Below are 22785 nucleotides of genomic sequence, written 5' to 3'. Positions count from 1 at the left end.
GCCTCTGCTTCTAACACAACACAATTACAGGACTGTCCATCAAAACCTGAAAACATTACATCTGACAGCCTGGAGGTTACCATAACTCCTTCCGATATCTCTCTTTCCAAAAAAGTACAAGAGATCTTACTGGAAGCACGCAGACCTTCCACCAGAAAAACCTATTCAGCCAAGTGGAAGAGATTCATCATCTGGAATGCTAACAGGGGTCAGGATACAACAGTATTGAGTATACCTCAGATATTGGAATACTTGGCAGAAATGTTTCATACTGGTCTCTCATATTCTTCCATAAAGATTCATGCCTCAGCAATCTCAGCAAAATACAATTGTGATCCACCTCTGTTTTCACATCCTTTGCTAAGACAGTTCCTAAGAGGGATAAAGAATATCAAACCTCCCAGGAAACCGCCAGTACCTGCATGGGACCTCAATTTCGTCTTGGAAAAATTAACTCTTCCTCCCTTTGAACCAGCAGCAACTTCAGAAATGCAATTTCTCTCCTGGAAAAGGGTTTTCCTATTGGCAGTGACATCAGCAAGAAGAGTCTCGGAGATACAGGCACTCATGGCAGTACCTCCTTTTCTCATTTTTCATCAGGACAGAGTCTCTCTAAGAACCAATCCTTCATTCATGCCAAAAGTAATTTCCAGGGTGTCTCTAAATCAAGCCATTCACCTGCCTACTTTCTTCCCCAATCCTCAAAACAGGGGGGAAGCACTGCTGCATACTTTGGACATACACAGGCAACTACGCTACTACTTGGACAGAACTAAGGCCACCAGAAAGTCTGACCAACTGTTTGTAGCCTATGCTGCTGGAGTACAAGGAAAAGCAATCTCCAAACAAACAATTTCCAAATGGATTGGACACTGCATCAGATTCTGCTATTTTTTTCATGGAAAAGGTGTGCCAGCCAATATTAGGCCACACTCCACCAGAGCTATAGCCACATCCACAGCTTTCCTAAGAGGAGTGGCTACAAAGGACATTCTAGAGGCTGCTACATGGAGCTCCGTGCATACATTTACCAAGCACTACAACCTGCCTTTATACTCCAGATCCCGAGCAGGCTTTGCTTCGGCAGTCCTGCAGGGCATTTTAGCTACACCATCCCTTTCTTAGTTCCAACCACCCCCAGCTTGGCTATGGTATTCAACCCATATGTTATGACTGCAGTTGCATTCTTGAAGGACATAGTACAGTTTTGTACCTACCATAAATGTAGATGTCTGATAGATATGCAACTGCAGTCGGATTTTCCCACCCTCCTACCCCTCTGCAACCTTCTTTATGGGTCCACTACCCCTATTCCTATTAGCTGGGGGTATCTCCTATGGTGTATCTGTTTATTACTGTTGTGCATGTCTGGAATTGTTTATCCATTCACCAAATTTAGCCTTCCTAGGAGGGCACCTGGCATCTGGGGCAAGAAACACTGAAGAAGATGGCATCGGCCGATGCCTTTATACTCCAGCCGTTCTGACGTCGGAGAGGAGGCGACACCAGCCGACGCCGGACCCAGACTTTGGAATCCGGCCGACCGAGGGCTGCCTGAGGCAGGACAACCCACATGTTATGACTGCAGTTGCATATCTATCGGACATCTACATTTATGGTAGGTACAAAACTGTACTTTTTCTAGTTTTCAAAAAGCTGTCCTCATTAAGTGCTTGTTAAGGAAAGTAGAAGCTATTTATTTCACTGCTTGACTATATTGTATGCATTTATTGCCATGATCTTTTTTTTTTTTCTCTGCTCTAATGGCACTTATTTGTGTTACTTTAACCTTAGCTATTACTTAAAAAAGATTCAACTATTTAATGTTGCACTATTTCACATTTTTATTGAAGGGAGGTCTGTGTCATACACAAGCTTGTCAACAATGTACAAGACCTGTGGTGTACTTTGATGAGACACTTTACATACTTTGGACTCTTGTGATGTGGAGGACTTTTGATGTGATTTCCTAGGTGGAGTTTGCACACCTATTTGAAAATTCCATGCTTTCTGTGGCTTTTTTTAAGCTAGGATAGTGTTTGAAGTCCAGTGTTTAATGTAGGAAACAGTGGATGTTCATCGTGTTACACTGCTGCAGTCATTACACTTGGGTTATCCTGCCGTCAGGCGGTCCATCAGTCGGCCAGAGTTCCAAAGTCTTGGTCCGGCATCGGTTGCTGTCGCTTCTTCCCTGACGTCAGTGCGCCAGGGGTATATAAGATGCAGCCGACACCATTTTCTTCTGTCTTTCTTGCTGTGCGGTACCCGAAGCAAAAGCAGTTTGCAAGTGCCGGTCGGCCGACTCTTGAGATTTTCATTCCGAATCCAGAACTGAAGTCTTCTACAAAGCTAAGTACCCCGTTGGGGAATCCTTTTCTTGCCTCAGACCGATGTCAGTAAAAGTTAATGATTGTATTTCTTGTGGGAAGCAAATACCTCATAAGGATTTTCATTCTTATTGTATCCCATGCCTATGCGCAGACCACGACGTCACAGGTTGTCGGTTTTGTGCTAGGTTTAACAAGCGCACTATTAAACGTCGGTTTGATTTTGCCCGACATTATTTTGGCAGAAAATTCAATTACACCTTGCCGTCGGAACAACCGACGACTGGGATACACAAAAAGCACAAAGACAAGGACAGGCATCCAAGGCCCAAAATTGACGATGAAGCCTCTTCTAGGCCAGTCGCCGGTTCTCCGGTTTTCAGCAAGGCACCTTCGCAGCCCCTGACGACCGCTTCTTGGGAACCACAGGCCGCCTCTGACTCCCACGTGGACATGGCTGGGCCTTTGGATACACCAGATTTACGGCCTACCAAGACTAACCCTTCAGAGGGATCCGGGGCAGCTGAAAAACCCGCAGCTTCAGAGGGTGTTTTCAGACCTACTCAGCTAACCATTAAATCTTCTGCTAAGCCTAAAACCCCTTTAAAAACAAAGAAACAACTTCAACATTCACCAGGACAGGCCTCCATGCCTAAGAAACAGATGCTCAAAATGGCCGAAGACTTAATTACTCTGATCAGGGGGTCCCACGCACCCTCCTGATAAAAGGCCTAGACAGGATGCAGACTATGACTCATCCGACCAGGTGTCCCTCTCTTCAGATTCATCCTCAGACCAAGGATACTCTTTACCCCCTTATGAGGATTCTGATGCTGAGGAATCAATTCCTTCAGCCTCTCCACCAGAGGACTACTCCTTTGGGGAAACCTTACATACCATGAGGGAGCATTTCCATTGGGAGAGCCAGGATTATTCAGAATCCAAGAAAAGGCTCAGAGATTTTCTTTTATTACCTCAACACAGACCCCTTGCTATCCCGTCAATGTTAGATATTGTGGATGATGTGTATTCTGAATCCAGTTTAAATCCTGATTCTTTACCTCCTGCTCCAGTTAAGCCAGGCAGACACTACAGAGTCCCTGACTCTCACAAATTTCTTTATAAAAGCCCTGTTGCTGACCCTGAAACTATTTCCCAGGGCCCCAAAGGGGTAAAGGCCTCTACAGCAAAACATCCAGTTCCCCCTGACAGAGATTCCAGAGCATTAGTTCCCCCTGACAGAGATTCCAGAGCATTAGACAGATGGGGGAATAAAGTATATACATCTGCAACTTTAGCAGTGAGGGCCTTACATTGCCAGTTTCACATGCTTAAATATCAGCAATATTTGATGTCTCAGTTGAAACAAAAAATGCTTCCAAATTCAGATCTTCCCAACGATAAGGAAATCCAGGATTTATTGCATGCAGCTGAACAAGTGGGAAAACATACTTTGCAATGTGGTTTTGATTCTTTAGAGGCCTCCTGTAGAGCAGCAGTTACAGGGTCTGTCATTCGAAGACATGCTTGGTTAAAAGAGCAGACTTTACCAGATAATGTTAAAGCAAAATTATTGGATGCACCTTTGCAGCAGGATGTTTTATTTGGAGTTAAGGCAGAAGAGGTATTAAAGAAAATGGAGGATAAGGCAAAATCTATGCAAACGGTGAAGGATTTCTTACAGGTTCAGCCTCCTCGATTTAGCAGAAATTGGCCAACAAAAAATTGGTCCTTTCCAGTTACAGACAGACCTCAAAGGGGCAGATACAGACGTCCAAGAGGCAGAGGTCAGCCACAAGGTTCTTACAGGCCTCGACAATGGGGTGCTTCAACCCAGAAAGAAGGGAAAGACAGGCCTCAGCCTTATAAAAAAACAGTCCCAATGACTTCCTACTACAGCTGCCAAGCACTTCTCTCTTGGCAGCCCCCTTGGGGGGAAAACTAGCGCTTTTCTTTCACAATTGGCATATGATCACCAAAGACAAATGGGTTCTCAAGATTGTATCTCAAGGTTGCAGGTTCCACTTTCACACTCTGCCAAGGTTAAAAGGAATGCCAAATCTGCCACCAAATCAATGGGCAGAGGCTCAGACAAATTACAGCACTCATGGACATGAGAGCTATTCAAATGGTACCAAGACAGGAGCAAGGACAAGGATTTTACTCAAGACTCTTTCTGGTTCCCAGAAAGGACAAAGCCTGGAGGCCCATTCTGGATCTTTCTTCTCTAAATACTTACCTGGATGTTCCAAAATTCAGAATGTTGACACTACAACAACTTCTTCCCATGCTGGGCAAGAAAGCTTGGCTCGTAACTTTGGACCTCAAGGAGGCATACCTGCATGTCCCCTATCAGACAAAATTGCAGAAGATGCCTCAGATTCTTAGCTGGTTCAATGCATTACCAATTATCTGCACTGCCATTTGGCTTATCTACTGCGCCCAGGGTCTTTACAAAATGCCTAGCACCAGTAATTGCATTTTGCAGACAAAAAGGAATTAAAATTTACCCATACTTGGACGACTGCCTTATTCAAGCAGAGAGCAAAGACATTCTTCTAAAGCATCTGGCGCTTGTAAAAAAGATGGCTAATTTGCCTAGGGTACACAGTAAACGAAAAGAAGTCAAAACTAGTGCCCTCACAAGAGATAATATTCCTGGGTGCCAGCTTAAATACAGCGGCCCAGATGGTTTATCTCACGCCGGACAAGCAAGGACAACTGACTCAATATTTCCAATTGATGGCAACAAAAACCCAACTCCCTGCAAGAAAAATTCTGCAGGCCTTGGGGTACATGGCATCTTACATACTTCTAATTCCATATGCCAGACTGCATATGAGGAAACTACAGTGGTACCTAAAGAGTGTCTGGTCTCAACACCGTCACAATTTGGAAACAGTAGTACCACTTATTCCTTGCCTTCAACAAGAGTTTCGATGGTGGGCTCAAGCCTGTCACCTCAACAAGGGACAGCCTTTCACTCAACCCACAGCCAGGCAAACACTGACAACAGATGCTTTGGATTACGCCTGGGGAGCACACATGGCAGGAAAATGCATTCAGGGCAAGTGGCCCGCAGAACAAAGGCATCTTCACATCAATCAAAAAGAGATGCTAGCTGTACAAAATGCCCTTATAGCTTTCAAGGACCTTTTGCATCCAGGACAACTACTACTAAAGACAGACAGCACCACAGTTATGTGGTACATAAGCAAGGGGGCAGTCATTCATATCCCCTCTGCAGACAAGCCATGACCTTGTGGAGCACAGCTCTAACCTATCAAGTTCATCTGCAAGCACAATTCCTGCCAGGACAGAAAAACACTCTGGCAGATGACTTAAGCAGGAACATCATGGATCCGCATGAGTGGAAATTACATCCACAAATATTCAGAATGATAACACAAAAATGGTGGAGCCCGGACATAGATCCGTTTGCATCCCCAATGAATTGCCAGCTACAGAAATTCTGCACAAGGACTTACCAACCACAAGCATGAAAAGTGGATGCCCTCTCATTCAGCTGGAAAGACCTACAAGTATATGCTTTCCCACCACTACCTCTCCTTTCAAAGGTACTCCTAAAAGCCAGACAAGAAAAGCCAAAGATGATCCTGATTGCCCCAGACTGGCCATGCCAGCACTGGTACCCAATCTTAAAGAACTTAGCACAAGGTCCACCATGGATTTTGCCTCAAATCCCACATCTTCTGACTCAGCAAAACAATCAGATACTTCACAGCCAGCTGAAGACTTTAAACCTGGCTGCATGGCAGATTCCTTAGTCAAGCAAGCAATGCCTCTCTCCAAAGCTGTTATGGATGTCATTCTGGAGGCCAGAAGGCCTAGCACCAGGAAAGCCTATTCGGATAAATGGAAGAGATTCTGTGCCTGGAACCAGGCTCACAGCCTTGACCCTCTTGTCCCAAATATTCCTCAGATACTACAATACTTAAATGAGATGCTGGACAAAGGCCTCTCCTTTTCATCCATTAAGATCCACGCCTCTGCCATCTCTGCTCATTACAACACAGACCCACCATTTTTTTCTATTCCTTTGCTAAAACAGTACCTCAGAGGGGCTAAAAACATAAGACCGCCCCGTAGAGCACCAACTCCAACTTGGGACCTCAACTTCGTCTTGGAAAAATTAACTTTACCTCCTTTTGAGCTAGCTAACTCAGCAGACTTAAAATATGTCTCTTGGAAAACTGCTCTGCTCCTGGCAATAATCTCAGCACGAAGAGTTTCAGAATTACAGGCAATAATGGCAGTGGAACCTTTCATCATTTTCCACCAAGACAGGGTGTCTTTAAGAACAAACCCTACTTTTATGCCAAAGGTGGTATCAAGTGTGGCTCTAAACTAAACTATTCACTTGCCAACTTATATCCAAATCCACAGAATAAAGGGGAGAGACTTCTGCATTCCTTGGACATACACAGACAGTTACGCTTCTACTTGGACAAAACGAAAGCTTTCAGGAAAACTGAGCAATTGTTTGTAGCATATGCTGCAGGAGCACAGGGAAAAGCCATTTCAAAACGGACCATTTCAAAATGGATAGGACACTGTATACATTTCTGCTATACACACCATGGGAAAGCTGTACCTAACAGCATTAGGTCTCATTCCACCAGGGCAACAGCCACTTCAACTGCCTACCTCAGAGGAGTACCTACCAAGGACATTTTGGAAGCAGCAACTTGGAGTTCTGTACATACCTTCACCAAGCATTACCATCTGCCTCTTTACTCTAAATCAAGAGCTGGCTTTGCCACTGCAGTGCTGCAGGGCCTTATAGCCACCCCTAATGCCTTATAGAACCAGCCACCCAACCTCAGCTTTTGGATTCTACTCAAGTGTAATGATTGCAGCAGTGTAACACAATGAACATAGTACAGTTTTGTACCTACCATAAATGTAGATGTTCGAGTGTATACACTGCTGCAGTCTAGGTTACCCTCCTTCCTTCCCCTCTTCCTTGCTGGTACTTACCTAGGCCTTCTACCCTTTGCTACCTATTGGGAGTATTTGCTGGTAACTGAAAGTTTTTTATTGCTTTTCTTATGTATGTTTTATTAGCAATTTACATTGCCTACCTTTTTGGGGGCACCTGACATCTGGGGCAAGAAAAACTGAAGAAAATGGCATCGGCTGCATCTTATATACCCCTGGCGCACTGACGTCAGGGAAGAAGCGACAGCAACCGACGCCGGACCAAGACTTTGGAACTCTGGCCGACTGAGGGACCACCTGACGGCAGGATAACCCAAGTGTAATGACTGCAGCAGTGTATACACTCGAACATCTACATTTATGGTAGGTACAAAACTGGACTTTTTTCACACACACTTATTTTTTGTTAAGACTGATCTTATGTTTCACCCATGTGTCTCGAGGTCCCTTTGATCCATTTTGTCTGTCCTTCCTAAAAAGGAAAGCCTTCATTAGTTAACGCTTCCCACAGAATTTGTTTAGTTACTTATGTCCTGTATTTCTGGTAAAGGAATTTTTTGTCACTAGTGTTGTATCCAAATTATTGCTGTTTGGACATAACCTGTAAAAACAGGCTTTGGAAGAGCTGTTTTGATATTACTATGTCTGCTTGGGGGCCTGTTTTTTCTCCATCTGTCTTCATGCACTGTCATATCAGGAATATAGCTAACAATTTAGATTTTTTTCTTAGATGTGTACCTACTGTCAGAGGCTGAAGAAAATACGTTTAACTGGCGTCTCACATTCACTGTCTCACATCTAGCATGAATGGAATTTCATACCTCCTGACACCTGCAGAGTTCCTGTCTGGACCTCTTTTGCCTGAGCTAAAATTCTGAGAATGCAGTTTTCTAACTTAGAGATGTATATATCTGAAAAACTGAAAGTTACAAAAAAAATTTTTAAATATCAAAGTTATTTAACACCCACTCTTCATTGCAGTGGTCTTATCATGTACATCAGCCAGACCAGGGGGTGCCAGATTTGTTATGGGACAGGCAGGGACAAAAAAAAAGTCTTTAATACGGAACATCAGGCAGTTCTGCATTAAAAGCAAGTAGCTCCGTGTTTAGCAATTTTTGATTGGCCCGTATGCCGGTATACAAGCCAATCAAAAAATTGAACAGCGGACCTTCTTCTGTTCAGTGCGGAACATCAGGCAGTTCCACATTGAACTAATGAAAGAAATAGCTCCTTTTTGTGATTTTTTGATTGGCTCATATACTGGCATACAAAAAGAAAACAAAAAAACAAAGCAGAGGCTGTTTTACCAGGATCTTAACCAGGAGTGCAGGACTTGGGATCGGGCTGCTGATCCCGGGATAGTCCTGCTCAAATAGGGATGTCTGACAACCCTGGCCAGACCTGATAATGTATATACTTTATTATTATAATTACTGAAACAACTATTAAAAGTCTCTGTCTAAGCATAGTAGATAGATCCCCAGCATCAGTTCAACTTTTGTTCCTGCAGTTATGCTGTTCAGTTTGCTGCAAAGCAGTTTTTTAGATGTCAATCCAGTTTTAGATATGTATATAATTATGATGTATATACATATTTAACTTGCAAATAAATGTGAACAACAGCAAAGCAGTACTAATTAGACACACACTGTCAGCACACAGTTTTTCCAGCATTGGATATACTTTCCTTTAATACGGTGGAGTTACCACATAAACCTGTTGCAGTTCAAGCTATTAATATAGTTATTAACTTATGGCATGTATTCATTATATTTCTGGAAAGTAACTTGCATTTTCTCCTGTCCCAAGCACACCATTTATCTTAAGAGTTTATTCTCAATCTCTATGTTGATTGGACATGTGAAATTCTGTTTTGCCAATATGTCCAAGTGGATAATGCAAAAGATATTTATGGAAATATGTATACATACATGCATGGTTTATTAATAAATATAAATATCTTAAAGATTGGTAGTAGGCAGACAGCAAGTATTAGTTCTAACTTTGAAACATTATATAAGCTTTTAGTTGATACCATGAAGTTCCATACCTGCTGAGGATGAAATTAACAGAAGTATTATTATGGTATATATTTATAATTTGACATCAAAAGAAAAAACTTATGTACTTACCATAATGTTCCATGTGAGTTGTTCATCTCACCTTCATTCTTTACTGACTGGTTCAGAGCCGATCCCTCGGCGCCGAGTTGGCCAGTTGCTAAGCTCGAGGTTAAGTCCCTATCCCCTGATGCACCTAGTGTTACCTCAGATCTTGTTTGCTGCGTATAATAATATTATATGTCATTATTTCCCTCCCAAGAAAAGGTATAGAAAGATTGAGCAACCAGGATGGATCCAGCATCTCGGTCATCTAACAGCCCAGGAGGGGGTAGGAGGGAGGGACGTAAGATTGAAGGCGAAATGAACAACTCACATGGAACATTATGGTAAGTACATAACTTCTTTATGTGAAGTTGTTCTGTCTCGCCATTCATTCTTTACTGATGGGTAGCGCCCAAGCACCATCAACCTCGGGTGGCTCACGGGAGTATATTTCTCAGGACCTCGGATCCAAAGGAGGCCCTGTCCATGGAGGCCTTGTCAACTTTGTAATGAGTGATAAAGGTATGAGGTTTTGTGGCTGCTGCGCAAATGTTATCAGTAGGAAGTCTGGCAGAAAAAGCACAAGGTGTAGAAACAGGTCTGGTTGAGAAAGAGTTGTTTTAGCCACTGGTCTACCCTTCCTGTAGTCTGAAAATGAAACAAAGAGCTGATCTGATTTCTTGAAATCTTTTTTTCTATCCAACTAAAATCTGAGCTGTCTGTGAACATCAAGTTTGTGGAGCATGTACTCTAAATTGTTTGAATGGTTGGGGAAAAAGACTGGCAAATCAATAATTTGGTTGAGATTACTTTCAGTGCAAACTTTGGGCAAGAAGGAGGGGTTTGTTCTAAGTGAGACTCTGTCAGCATAGAATATCAAATAAGGAGGCTTGATGGATAAAGCCGGAAGCTCTGACACTCTGCGGGCAGAAGTAATAGCTACTAAAAAGATGGTTTTCCATGACAAAAATTTGAGGTCACATGAGGAAGCTGGTTCAGATGGCGGGAGAATTATACGGGAAAGCATGCAATTTAGATTCCATAGAAAATAGGGAGATTTCATAGGTGGTCTAATATGAAAGGTCCCTTTGAGAAAGGCTTTGGATAACTTGTGTGACATAATATTCAATCCTTCGAAACCAAGATGAAAATTAGAAATGGCAGCCAGTTGAACACGAACTGTTGCTACTGCAGCTCCTTTGTTGAAAATCATAGTCAAGAACTCTAAAATGGAGGCCATGGCGGCTTGGTAAGGATCAATATTGTTTTTAGAGGCCCATATAGAAAATTCTTTCCATTTGCTAAGATATAGCTTCCTCGAAGATTTATGAAAGGATAAGAGAATTTGCTTTGTCTCATTGGAAAGGTTATGGAACCTGGCTATGATGGGAATTGGAGCAGCCAAGCTGTCAGCTTCAGGGACTGCAGAGAGGGATGAAGTTCCCCCGACGAGTGTGTCAGATGGTCTGGAACTGGGTCCAGAATCCAAGGGTCCTCCAAAAGATGAAGTCGAAGGAATGGGAACCACATCTGACAAGGCCAATGAGGGGCTATTAGAATGATAGTCCTTCCCAGGGTTTTTGCTTTCTGTAGAACCTTGAGTATCAAAGGAATTGGTGGAAATGCATAGAGGAGACCCGGAGGCCAATCGTGTATGAGTTTGTCCCTTGGGGCTTCTCCCGGAGGGGGAATCAGGGCAAAGTAGCTTCTGCATTTCGTGTTCATGTGACTGGCAAAAAGGTGCAGCAAGACTGGCCCCACTTGCAGAATATCCTGTCTGTTATTTCTTTCTTGAGTGACCACTCGTGAGACAACAAAATTGCTCTGCTTGGCTTGTCTGCTATCATGTTGGATTTCCCCAGGATGTGCATTGCCAACAGAAAGCGCTGGGTGGAAATAGCCCACTGCCATACTCTGAAAGCCTCGCGACAAAGGGGGTAAGACCTGGTTCATCTTTGTTTGTTCAAATACCAGACCACTGACATGTTGTGTGTCTGAATCGCAATCATACCCAGAGGAAGAAAGTATTGCAACACCAAAAGTACTGCTCTCATCTCTAGGACATTGATATGCAGATGTGTCTCTTGATCGGTCCATATGCCTTGGGCTGTGTTTCCCTGAAAATGCCCCCCCCCGGTCAGGGAAGCATCCGTGGTCACCATGGCCGCTTAAGGGGGTAGCACAAATGGGCGTCCTATCGTGACATGAATTGAGGTCAGCCACCAGTGAAGCTCCTTTTTGCAGGAATTTGTGATGATTATCATGTGAGACATGGGAAGCTCTTGGTAAGACCATTGAGTGAACAGCCATTGTAGTATCCCATATACATACGACCTAGTGGTATGGCTAAAATTGCTGATGCCATCAGGCCTAACAGTTTCAGAACTTCTGATGCTGGAGCTTTGTCTTTGGATATCAGAACGCTGACATGCTAACGAAGAAGAAAGACTCTTTCTATTGGAAGCCTTAATGTGGTGGTGTCCATTTCTGGTCCGATAAAAACGATATGCTGCGATGGCGATAAGGCAGATTTTTCTGAGTTGATTGTAATGTACAGTTGATTGCAGAGTGACAGAGTGGACTCCCTGGCCTGAATGAGTTGATGCCTGGTGGTGGCGGTAAGGAGCCAATCATCCAGATACGGAAACACCTGGAATCCTAAATGCCTCAGGTGAGCCATGACCACTGCAATGCATTTGGTGACCACTCTGGAGGCTGTAGTGAGACTAAAGGGCAGGTCTTGAAAGTGGTAATGATTGGCTCCCATCTGGAAGTGCAGGGAAGTATAGGAACTTCTCTTTCTTTATGGATTTGTTTAGTCTGCTGAGGTCCAATATGGGTCTCCACTCCCCCGTTTTTTTTGGAACTAAAAAGAGTCTTGACTAAGTTCCGGTTCCTGTCTGGTCTGCTGGGACTGGTTGGACGACTCTTTTTCTTGGCAACGTTTGGACCTCTATTGTTTCTTGTTCCCTGTAACTGGGTGGAACGTCCGGGACTTTTCTTGTGGGTGGCGGGGGTGTGGTGAATGGGATGAAGTATCCTCTGGAAATAACTTTGTACCCAGCTGCCTTTTGTTATTTTGAGCCAGGCTTCTGGGTACAAAGATAAGCGACCCCCATCTGCCTCTAGAGCAGGACAGTCGGGCCTCCTTTCAGGAGTGCTCGTGGGTCTTCCCAGAGAAATGATCTCTGTCGCCCTGATGTTGCGGAGCCCCTCTTCCGCAAGGGCAGCGTCTTCCATTATTGCCCCCTTCTCTGCCTCTGGAGGGGGGCTCACCACATTTGTCCTGAAAGGCTCCTTGGGCTTTTCAGAACCACATTTTTCCTCCCCTTTGACTCTTGGGATAGGGTCTGGTAGGGGTGGAAAAACGGACCCCGACGGCAGACAGAGTCTATCCATCCTTCTCACACATGGTTAAGGTTTCCTTCACTTTAGGCCCGAAAAGGGATGAGCCATCAAAGGGGGTATTCACGAAGGATGACTTGAAGAGCTCCGTGAAGGAACACAAGCGCATCCAGGAATGTCTCCTAAGAGCAACTCCTGTACCCGCTGCCTTACTCGTTCCATCAGCTGCATATGAATGGATGAGTTTACCATAGAATTGAGAGTAGCAAGCTGGGTGGCAACTTTGTCGGTAGCTCTTGCAGTTACTGTACCCCGAAGAGTATCTCCTAGATCTTTAAAGAGATCTCTTTCTAACCTGGTAAAATGGGTTAAAAAGTTGAGTGAACGAAGAGCAAAAGTCAAGTAAAAATAATAATAAAGAGTGCACCATATAAGGCCAAGCTAAATAAAACTCCAAAAATCTTCAGATAAGACCGGTAGTCCACACTTTAATGAAAAACATTTGTTTTTCATTAAAGTGTGGACTACCGGTCTTATCTGAAGATTTTTGGAGTTTTATTTAGCTTGGCCTTATATGGTGCACTCTTTATTATTATTTTTACTTGGTTCACTTGGATTTAATAAGAGTGCTTTATCTGGCGGCATTGTTTTATTTGCTGAAGAGCAAAAGTCGCTGAACTAAACATGCACTTCCCATATCTATCCATGATCCTGGAGTCTCTGTTAGGAGGATGGATAGACGAGGACGTTTTAGACATTTCCTTTTTGGTGGCCACCGCCACCACCATGGCATCAACTGGCACACCTTTTGTCAAGAAAAATTTGTCAAGGGGGGCAGAATTGAACTTATTAGGCCTCCTAGGGACACGCTCCATAGTATCCAGAGACTCCCACGCCCTTCGTGAGACCAGCTGCATCAGCTCATCGAAGGGCGGAGACACCCAAGAGATGGAGGGCTGAGACCCGAAAGCCTTCAGGAGAACTGACTCATCCTCAGTAGGGCTTTTGGACTACCGGTCACCCGTCTGCTGCAGGATTTCAAGCATCTTAGCGAATGAGATATCTTCAGAGGGGGACCATGGGGACCCTTCTGACTCATCCAAGTCAGTATCAGATGTTAAAGCCTCCTGGGGGGAGTCTAGATGTTTCCTCTTAGACAATATCTTCCTGTGAACCTCATCAGTGGGGACTTCTGGTGAGGTCTCGGAAGAGCAAGGGCCACCCAATGGGGCTTCCTGAGGCTCTGGGTCTCTACGCTTAGTCAGGATGTGAGAGGCATAAGCAGACACAGGCGCTTTAAGGGAGGAGGAAGACATACCTGAGGTTGAGGATATCTTAGGAGACTCTCCTCATGGCATCAAAAGCACCTATGCTCCGATGCGAAGGAACCAACAGATTCGAGGAGACCGGCGGTACCCCCAGCACCGGGACAGTTGGCTCCAAACCAGAGGTAGGAGCCAAGCTATTCCACGCCAAAGCCCCGATAGGCAGAGTCGGACCGACTGTCATCCCCGGACCCGACCAGAGAGTGTCTGCTCCTAGAGTCCTCGATCGGCACTGATGATGTCAGAGTGAACGGAGCCGAAGACACTGGAGCAGGCATCGGCTCTGAGGGTTCCACGATCAACAAGTCTGACTCTTCTGGCTCCGAAGGTCCAGCATGGCTCAGAGGAGGAACAGTTTGAGCTGGTGTAAGGGTCTTCGGCTCCGAAGCCATTTGGGTTGAAGTCGATAAAGTTTTTTCCAAGGCCGGTGCCAAAAACAGCTTCTGCACCACATGATCTACATCCAGATCCGAAAGGCTGATAGAGGACCGAGATGAGCAACACCGAAGGTGGTACAGACTGTAATAATGGACTCTTAGAAGTTTTGGATACCATTTCCTAGACTGGGGACTGTCTCCAGAAAGAAAAGACTGTTGGTTCCGATGGCAGTGGAGCTGAAGTCGAAGATTTTTTTGATTTCTTTGAGTCAGAAGTCTTAGAAGACTTTGAGGACTTGTTGGATCCATCTTGGTCGCCCAAAGCTTCTTGGAAGGACGGTTTCAACAAACCTGCATCTATTAATTTCCTTTTCCTTTCCTGTAGGATCCTGGAGGAGAAGGGATGGCATTTAGAACAACTATCCTGTAAATGCAGGGCTCCTAGACAGTGCACACAATTTACATGGCTGTCTGTTACAGACATCTTTTGGCCTTTTGGGATGCTTCTCTTGGTCAGCCATTGTAATCCCAAAGAGAAAATTACTGTCACCACAAAAAATTCTAAACAGTAATTATCAATAACAGGCTTAAATAAAAACAGGCTGAGTCACACACAGACACACACACACACACACACACACACACACACACACACACACACACACACACACACTATTGCTAATGTAGGTGACAGGAAAAGGTAAATTACTGTCACCACAAACTGTCTAAAGCACACAGTATGAGCAGACTGTGCAAAGAAAAAGAAGATAGCTGCTATAAGACACAGCATACTTGTCTAAATATTTTAAAGAATAGCTAAATCCCACAAAATTACTGTTAACTACTAAAAACTTCAACAGTAATTACTAAAGTCAAGCCTCTTCTAAAAAAATGTTAGGCTAAGCACACCACACAGCAAATAACTATAACTATCTAACTATTTATTATAAAATGTGACAAGGTCTCTGACTAAACACATTCTAGTAATGAGAAAAAGGTTTTTAAACTAGGTCTAGAACAAGAGGCCAACTACAAATTTTAAAGCACACTAAGGGAAGGGAATAAATGTAGGTAAACACTCAAAAAAAAAAGCTGTAAGAGCTTTATAAAACTAAACTATCTAAATATCAACATAAGAAAGTAAGTAAGTAGAAAAAAACAGTTTTACTGGCCCGAGCTAATGCAGAACTACCGATCTGTTGTAGTGGCAAACTAAACTAGATTTGAGGTAACTCTAGGTGCATCATGGGATAGGGACTTGACCTTGAGCTATTTGAAGATCTCAAGCTTTGCAATTGGCCGACTCGGAGCCAAGGGATCGGCTCTGAACCCATCAGTAAAGAATGAACGGCGAGATAGAACTTTCTCACTTACTGACTACTATATTTTAGTCAGTAGACACTGCTGACCTTTGTGCCCAACAGTGCTGTGAAATGTTGTTCCATCATGCTATTATGTGGACAATGTCTGAGATATTTACATAAAATATGCAGATATGCATACAAATCGTGTATTATTAAACAAGAATAAATATCTGCAAAGTGGTGGTAGTTAGGTAGCAGTGAGAAGTTTCCCAGCATTATGTAATCTTTCAATTTGATAGCATTAGGCATCACAAAAAATCCTAGTAGGGTAAAGTAGAAGTGCAAATTTTACTATTGCTTATATTCATAATTTTGAATTAAAACAAGTCACCATATTTCGACAGTCCTGGCTGAGCCTATGAAATGCTGCTGCACAATGCCTCCAAGTGAACACTGGGTAAGGTATTATGATATTTATGTATATTTTATTGTTAAGCAAATTACAACTATGGGCAAAGCAGCATTCGTTTTACACCACATATCAGTACAGTTTTCCAGCATTTTGATACATGACACCCGATATAAACTTTTTTAGGTGTATGTTACGAAAACAATGTTAATATGGCATGCTGTCATTGTTTTACATAAAAATAAATTGCAGTATCTCACTTTGTAACCATCTTATTGGAGTACCCATGAAATCCATGAAAAGTAGAAACACTTTTACCTCTTGCTCCAGTTTCTTACGGTAACTCACACCCTTCAACCCATTGCAGACCCTCAGACACACAAACATGCCCATCGATTACAGCCACCTAGACTTTGTACCTCAGATGTCTGAATTTTGCACTTCTATTTAAGTAGCTTTCTTTCCGCTCACTCTCATCAACCTGTATAGTTTATTAGACTGAGTTATTACACATCTCAATTTCCTCGCAAAGACCATCATTCACTGTAAGTACTTTCTCTCCATACCTGTCAATTTTCCCTGGTTTTGCAGAACAACCTTTAACTTCCCTCAAAACATACATTTTTAATTTTCTTGCAATTTATGGAGGATTAAAGTCAATCAGTAATGCCACACATGAGAGTGCCATACTCCATGTTCTTCGTGTTTCACTGTTGCAGTCATTACATTTGGGTAATCTGCTGGCAGGTTGCCCTCAGTCGGCCTGATTAACAAAGTCTTGGGTCCTGCGTCGGTTGCCGTCCCTTCTTCCATGACGTCAGGTCGTCAGGGGTGTAAAACATGTAGCCGATGTCATTATCTCAGTCTTTCTTGCCGTGCAGTGCCCGAAGCAGAAGCAGTTCGCAAGTGCCATTCGGCCGACTCCTGAAATTTTCGTTTTTGAGTTTCAGAACCAAAGTCTTAAACTTAAAGCTAAGTACCCCATTGGGGAAACTTTTTCTTGCTCCTTACCAATGTCAGTAAAAGTTAATAATTGCATTACTTGTGGAAAGCAAATACCTCATAAAGATTATCATCTGTACTGTATTCCTTGCCTAGGCTCTGACCATGACGTACCTTGTCGGTTTTGCGCTTTATTTAATCAGCGCACTTTGTGTCGTCGGTACATTTTTGCCTCTAAATATTTCGGTTCTCGGTTTAATTATCCAGAAATTATGTCGGTTAGCCGTTCGACTACTGGAATTTTGAAAAAAGGCAAAGATAAAGACAGAGACAGGCCGTTGAGGTCCAAAACTGACGACGACGCTTCTCCTAAGCCAGTCACCAGTTTGCCGGTACTCAGTGAGGTGCTTTCGCAGCCCCTGATACCCGCTACTTCTGATTCGCAGGCCTCTACTTAGACCCATTCAGAGTCTGGTATGCCGTGAGATTCTTCAACTGTGGAACCTGCAGATGTCTCTACCTTGGATGGGTCCGGAGCCTCTGTGCAGGCACTGGCTTCTGAGGGTGTATTCAGGCCTACAGACTTGCATATCAAACCAACTCCATCTTCAATACTAAGGTCTAAATCTCGATCGATGTCAAAAAAATACACCGCCCAGGCCACATGTTCAGGCCCCTATGCCTAAAAAACAAATGATCAAAACGGCTGAAGATCTAATTACTTTAATCAGGGGTAAAGAGGCCTAGGCCTGAGCTTGACTATGAATCTTCTGATCAGGATTCTGTTTCTTCTGACTCTTCTGATGACCTGGATTTGTCCATACCTACTTATGAAGATTCTGATGCAGAGGATTCCATTTCCTCTGCTTCCCCCCTGAGGATTTTTCTTTTGATGAAACTTTACATACTTTAAGGTAGCATTTCCATTGGGAAAGTCAGGAATTCTCTGATTCAAAAAAGAGGCTTAGGGATTTTCTTCTTTTACCTCAGCATAGGCCTTTGGTTATACCTCCTGTTCTAGACATTGTTGATGTGTTTTCGGACTCCAGTATGGCCCCTGATTCCCTGCCTCCAGCTCCTTGTAAACCTGACAGATACTACAGGGTTCCTGAGTCCCACAAGTTCCTTTTCAAAAATCCTGTTCCAGATCCTGAAACCATTTCTCAAGGGCCTAAGGGCATTAAGGCTTCTACAGCTAAAAATCCTACCCCTTCTGATAAGGACTCCAGGGCGCTGGATAGATGGGGTAAAAAGGTTTATACTTCTGCAACCTTGGCTATCAGGGCCTTAAACTGCGAATTTCATATGTTAAAATATCAACAGCATATTATTGGACTACTTAAACAGAAAATGATGTCGATTTCTGATTGTGTGGAAAGTAAAGATTTACAGGATTTATTGCATTTGTGGTTTTGATTCTTTAGAGGCCTCTTGCAGGGCTGCTGTTACTGGGTCTGTGCTTAGAAGGCATGCTTGGCTTAAGGTGCAATCTCTGCTTGATCATGTTAAAGCAAAATTGTTGGATGCTCCTTTAAATCAGGACCGACTGTTTGGCAGTAAGGCTGAAGAAGTTTTAAAAAAGATGGAAGATAAAGCTAAATCTATGCAAATTGTAAAAGATTTCTTACAAGTGCAACCTCCAAGATTTAGTAGGCACTGGCCTACCAAGAATTGGTCCTTTCCAGCTCCTTCCAGATCCTCTCAAGCCAAATCCAGACACACCAAAAGCACCAGGTTTCAGTCCCAGGGGACTCTCAGACCTAAGCAGTGAGGGGCCTCCACTTCCAAATCTGGAAATAACAAGGCACCCCCCTATCGTAAACAGTCTCAACGACTTTCACTATAAGCGAGTTTAACTGATTTTGTGAACTGTCTACATACTACTACTGATTTTTTAAGATTTACGTATCAACACTCCACAACTGAGATTAATTTCTTGGATGTGATAGTTAGGAAATCTGAACTGAATAAGCTTAGCAGTAGTATATATAGGAAACCTACTAGGAGAAATGCCCTGCTGCACAGAACTAGTATGCACCCAAGACATATTGCGAAAAATGTCCTGAAGGGACAAGTGTATAGAGTTTTAAGATTACATAATGAAGACGATGAAGCAAGAGTGTCACTTGAAAATGTAAAACTAGATTTCCTAGATAGAGGTTACTCAAAGGAAGAGATTGAGACCACTATAGTTGAGGGCTGGTCACAAAGGGACAACAGGTGTAAACCATACTTGATGGATGTCACACAGAATGATGGTCCGCATGATTTAACCTCAACAAATAGTTTTTCAGCATTCAAGTGATGTAAATGAGTATACTTCCATTATTAAAAGACATTGGCATATATTACATGAGGTGCCAGGACTCAAGGACAAGATAGGCAATATTCCATTCTTTTCATTTAGAAATAATAAGTCTTTGAAACACCATCTTTGCAATAAGATAGACATAAATAGACCTATCCAGTCCATGCGGACTAGCATCTTTCCATGCAGACGATGTTCTGCATGCCAACACCTTTATTGAAATAGTACTTTCACACACCCCGTGCGGCACTTTACCATCACAAGTCATGGCTATGCTGATTGCAGAACAATGAATTTTGTCCATTTCTCTTTCTGTCAGAAATGTTTTGTATTCTGTATAGGTAAAACAAATAGAATGTTCAAGGACAGGATCCATGAACATATTAGGGATATTAACAACTGTAAAGACAATAATGCCCTGGCTACACTTAAGGAAACAGATTGCACACATTACTTTAAATTTTTTGTTATTCAAGTTGTCCACCTTAATGCAAGAGGAGGCGACATAGAAAATTTAACTGAAAGTATTGAACAAAATTGGATCCTCACTCTGAACGCCGAAGATATCCTGGTCTAAATAGTACAACATCTTTAAACCCTTTTTTGAAGTCTCGCAGTCTCAGGCATTAAGTATTTTTACAGATATCTATGTAAGCATAATATACTTCCCTCATGCACATATACATATGTTTTTTATATATCTCTGACATGTCTCTCTATGCTCTAATATGTACATTTATGTTTATATGAGCCTTTTATGAAGTTTTTTATGCTCTAATATGACTTTTTATTATTTTTTTATGAGGTTACTTTTATATAGCAGTATGTTTTTTAGAGAGATTTTTCTAATGTGAGTTCTCCCTACATATATGGTTCAATGTAAATATATTCTTGTGTGTGTGTGTGTGTGTGTGTGTGTGTGTGTGTGTGTGTGTGTGTGTGTGTATATATATACATATATATATAATATATATATATATATATATATATATATATATATATAAATATATATACATATTTTGTATACAAGCTTTCTTTCACATGTATTTTAGAGATGTTTTTCATATATACTTTTACTTATGCACATTTATGGACTGCTTTTAGAAAATAATTTAGATGTATTTTACTCTAGTACCTTTAAATATAGCATTAGCTTGTCTTAATTATATAATTGGAACATTTGATTCCTATCAGCTGATAGCCAACGTGATATAAACTGGTTTGAGAGATGCTTAGTTTGTCTGATTAAGCAACAGGAGCAGTCGTGAAAGCACTAATGTTATTTTACCTTTTATTTCTTTGCAAATAAACGTTGTGGTTGTGTAAGTTTGGTGCAGTTCCTTTTTTCAGTTGGTCTTGTTATTCTGTACCTCTCTGCACCATGAACCGTTTAGTTTATTTTCATATTCTAGAAGCTGCTACCTGGAGTTCAGTTCATACCTTCACCAAGCATTATCATTTACCAATTTTCTCTAAATCCAGAGCTGACTTTGCCACTGCTGTCTTGCAGGGCCTTATAGCTGGTCCTAATGCTGTATAAATTCATCCTCCCAACCATGGCTGTGGGAATCTACCCAAATGTAATGACTGCAACAGTGAAACAGGAAGAACATAGTACAGTTGTGTACACTTACCATAAATGTAGATGTTCGAGTGTATTCACTGTTGCAGTCCTGGTTACCCTCCCTCCAGCCCCCTGTTTTTCTCTGACTATACCTCTACTTTCTGTTACTATGCTTAAAAGCCTTTTTGGTGTATTTGCTTTTGGTTGGAGGTATATTTTTGTGTTTTATATTTTTATTTTGCTCCCCATTCAGGGGGCAACTGACATCTGGGGCAAGAAAAACTAAGGTAATGATGTTGGCTGCATGTTTTATACCCCTGACGACCTGACGTCATGGAAGAAGGGATGGCAACAGACGCAGGACCCAAGACTTTGTTAATCAGGCCGACTGAGGACAACCTGCCAGTAGATTACCCAAATGTAATGACTGCAACAGTGAGTACACTCGAACATCTACATTTATGGTAAGTGTACACAACTGTACTTTATTGTTCAGAAAATGCATGCTGATGCCAAAACTTTTGTTCTCTTTATTGTTTAACTAAACTTAATACAATTCCCAGTTTTTAGCCCTTTGTACATTCATTGTTTGTGGGTCTGTCAAGAATACACAAAAATAAAAAGTGTGAGAAATAAGTTATCCTCGACTTGTACCATCATTTTTGGTAAAGAAAGAAGGAAAGTGCAGCTCCCAAGAAAATTGCTCATCTTACCCCTTTATGATTGCAGTCTTTTACTAGTGGAGGAATCTGTTGAAGTCTCTTGTTGCTGCTTGATGTTAAATGCTCATTTCCTCCTTTGCTGGTTATGTAAAAACATAAGAGATATAGGAGTGTGAATAAGTTATAAAAGGTAACACCAGAACCTGTGAGTTGAAAAAGCAATCAACACGGGTATTTTCAAGATACAGACATCTGTTTGGTTACTTGTTCTATCAGACACTCCATGAGGAAAGAGGGAATGCAGCCTTTTTTTAATTGTATTATTTTAAGTTAATTATCCGCAAAGTAAGTGAAACTGAAATGTAACACTATCTCATTTATATTGTGGACAACTCTGTGCTCTGCATTCTGTTGAAGGATTGATCACAGATTGGAGAAAACAAGGTATTTGAGATGTTTAGTTTTTCAATGTACATTTATGAGGAAAATTGTATTTTTGTTACAAATTTAAATGTGGACCGAGTTTTTGAACTGATTCATTTAAAGAAGCACACTTGTGGTACTGTATGAATGTAAATCTGTAAACATTTGCGAGATGCATTAAAAAGTCACTTGAAGTCTGTAATGCACAGTAGTGCTGCAGGTGTGCCATGAAGTAGAGGTGCTGTAGCTGCCGATCCATGGCAGATGAGTTAATTGTAAATTTATGAGACAAGTACTTGCCTTCCTTTTTTCCCCACAGCATTTCTGGTTTTAGCTTTGGCAGTTCTGCATTTTTCTTTTTTTTTCTTTTCTTTTCTTTTTTTTTAGGGTGTTGCTCCTCTTTTTATAGTCAGCTACCAGATTGGCAGTTTTGCCATATGTGGATCATGACCTGGTGGTGGGGGAATAATACCCCATTTGACAGTTGTAGAAGAAAGTGTTTCTGACTTGACTCTCCTTGCATGCTTCATTCCTTTATACATTGTCTTTTGTAAGAACCTTTCTTGAAAAATCTCATTTGTGATATCTGTAACATAAGGAATGCCAAGCTCTGTATTTTTTCTTTGCATTGTGTAAATTCTGTATGCCATGTGATATCCTATTTGTTTTTGTTATATTAAAGTAGCGTCATCTGGAGAATTTTCTAGTCATTTTTGCATTTTGTAACTC

General features: G+C 42.1%; 1 protein-coding gene across 3 annotated transcripts in view; it reads left to right on the top strand.

Moving 5' to 3' along the window:
* Nucleotides 1-22785, top strand: part of CUL2 (cullin 2) — a 2069186-nt gene that overhangs the window by 487226 nt on the left and 1559175 nt on the right. The gene's annotated exons all lie outside the window — the stretch shown is intronic.

The sequence above is a fragment of the Protopterus annectens genome, chromosome 3.part1 (genome assembly GCF_019279795.1).
Source record: "Protopterus annectens isolate FY-2018-M chromosome 3.part1, PAN1.0, whole genome shotgun sequence".
Classification (NCBI taxonomy): Eukaryota; Metazoa; Chordata; order Ceratodontiformes; family Protopteridae; genus Protopterus; species Protopterus annectens.
The sequence above is the reverse complement of the archived record's forward strand: the minus strand, read 5'-3'. Positions and strand labels throughout refer to the sequence as shown.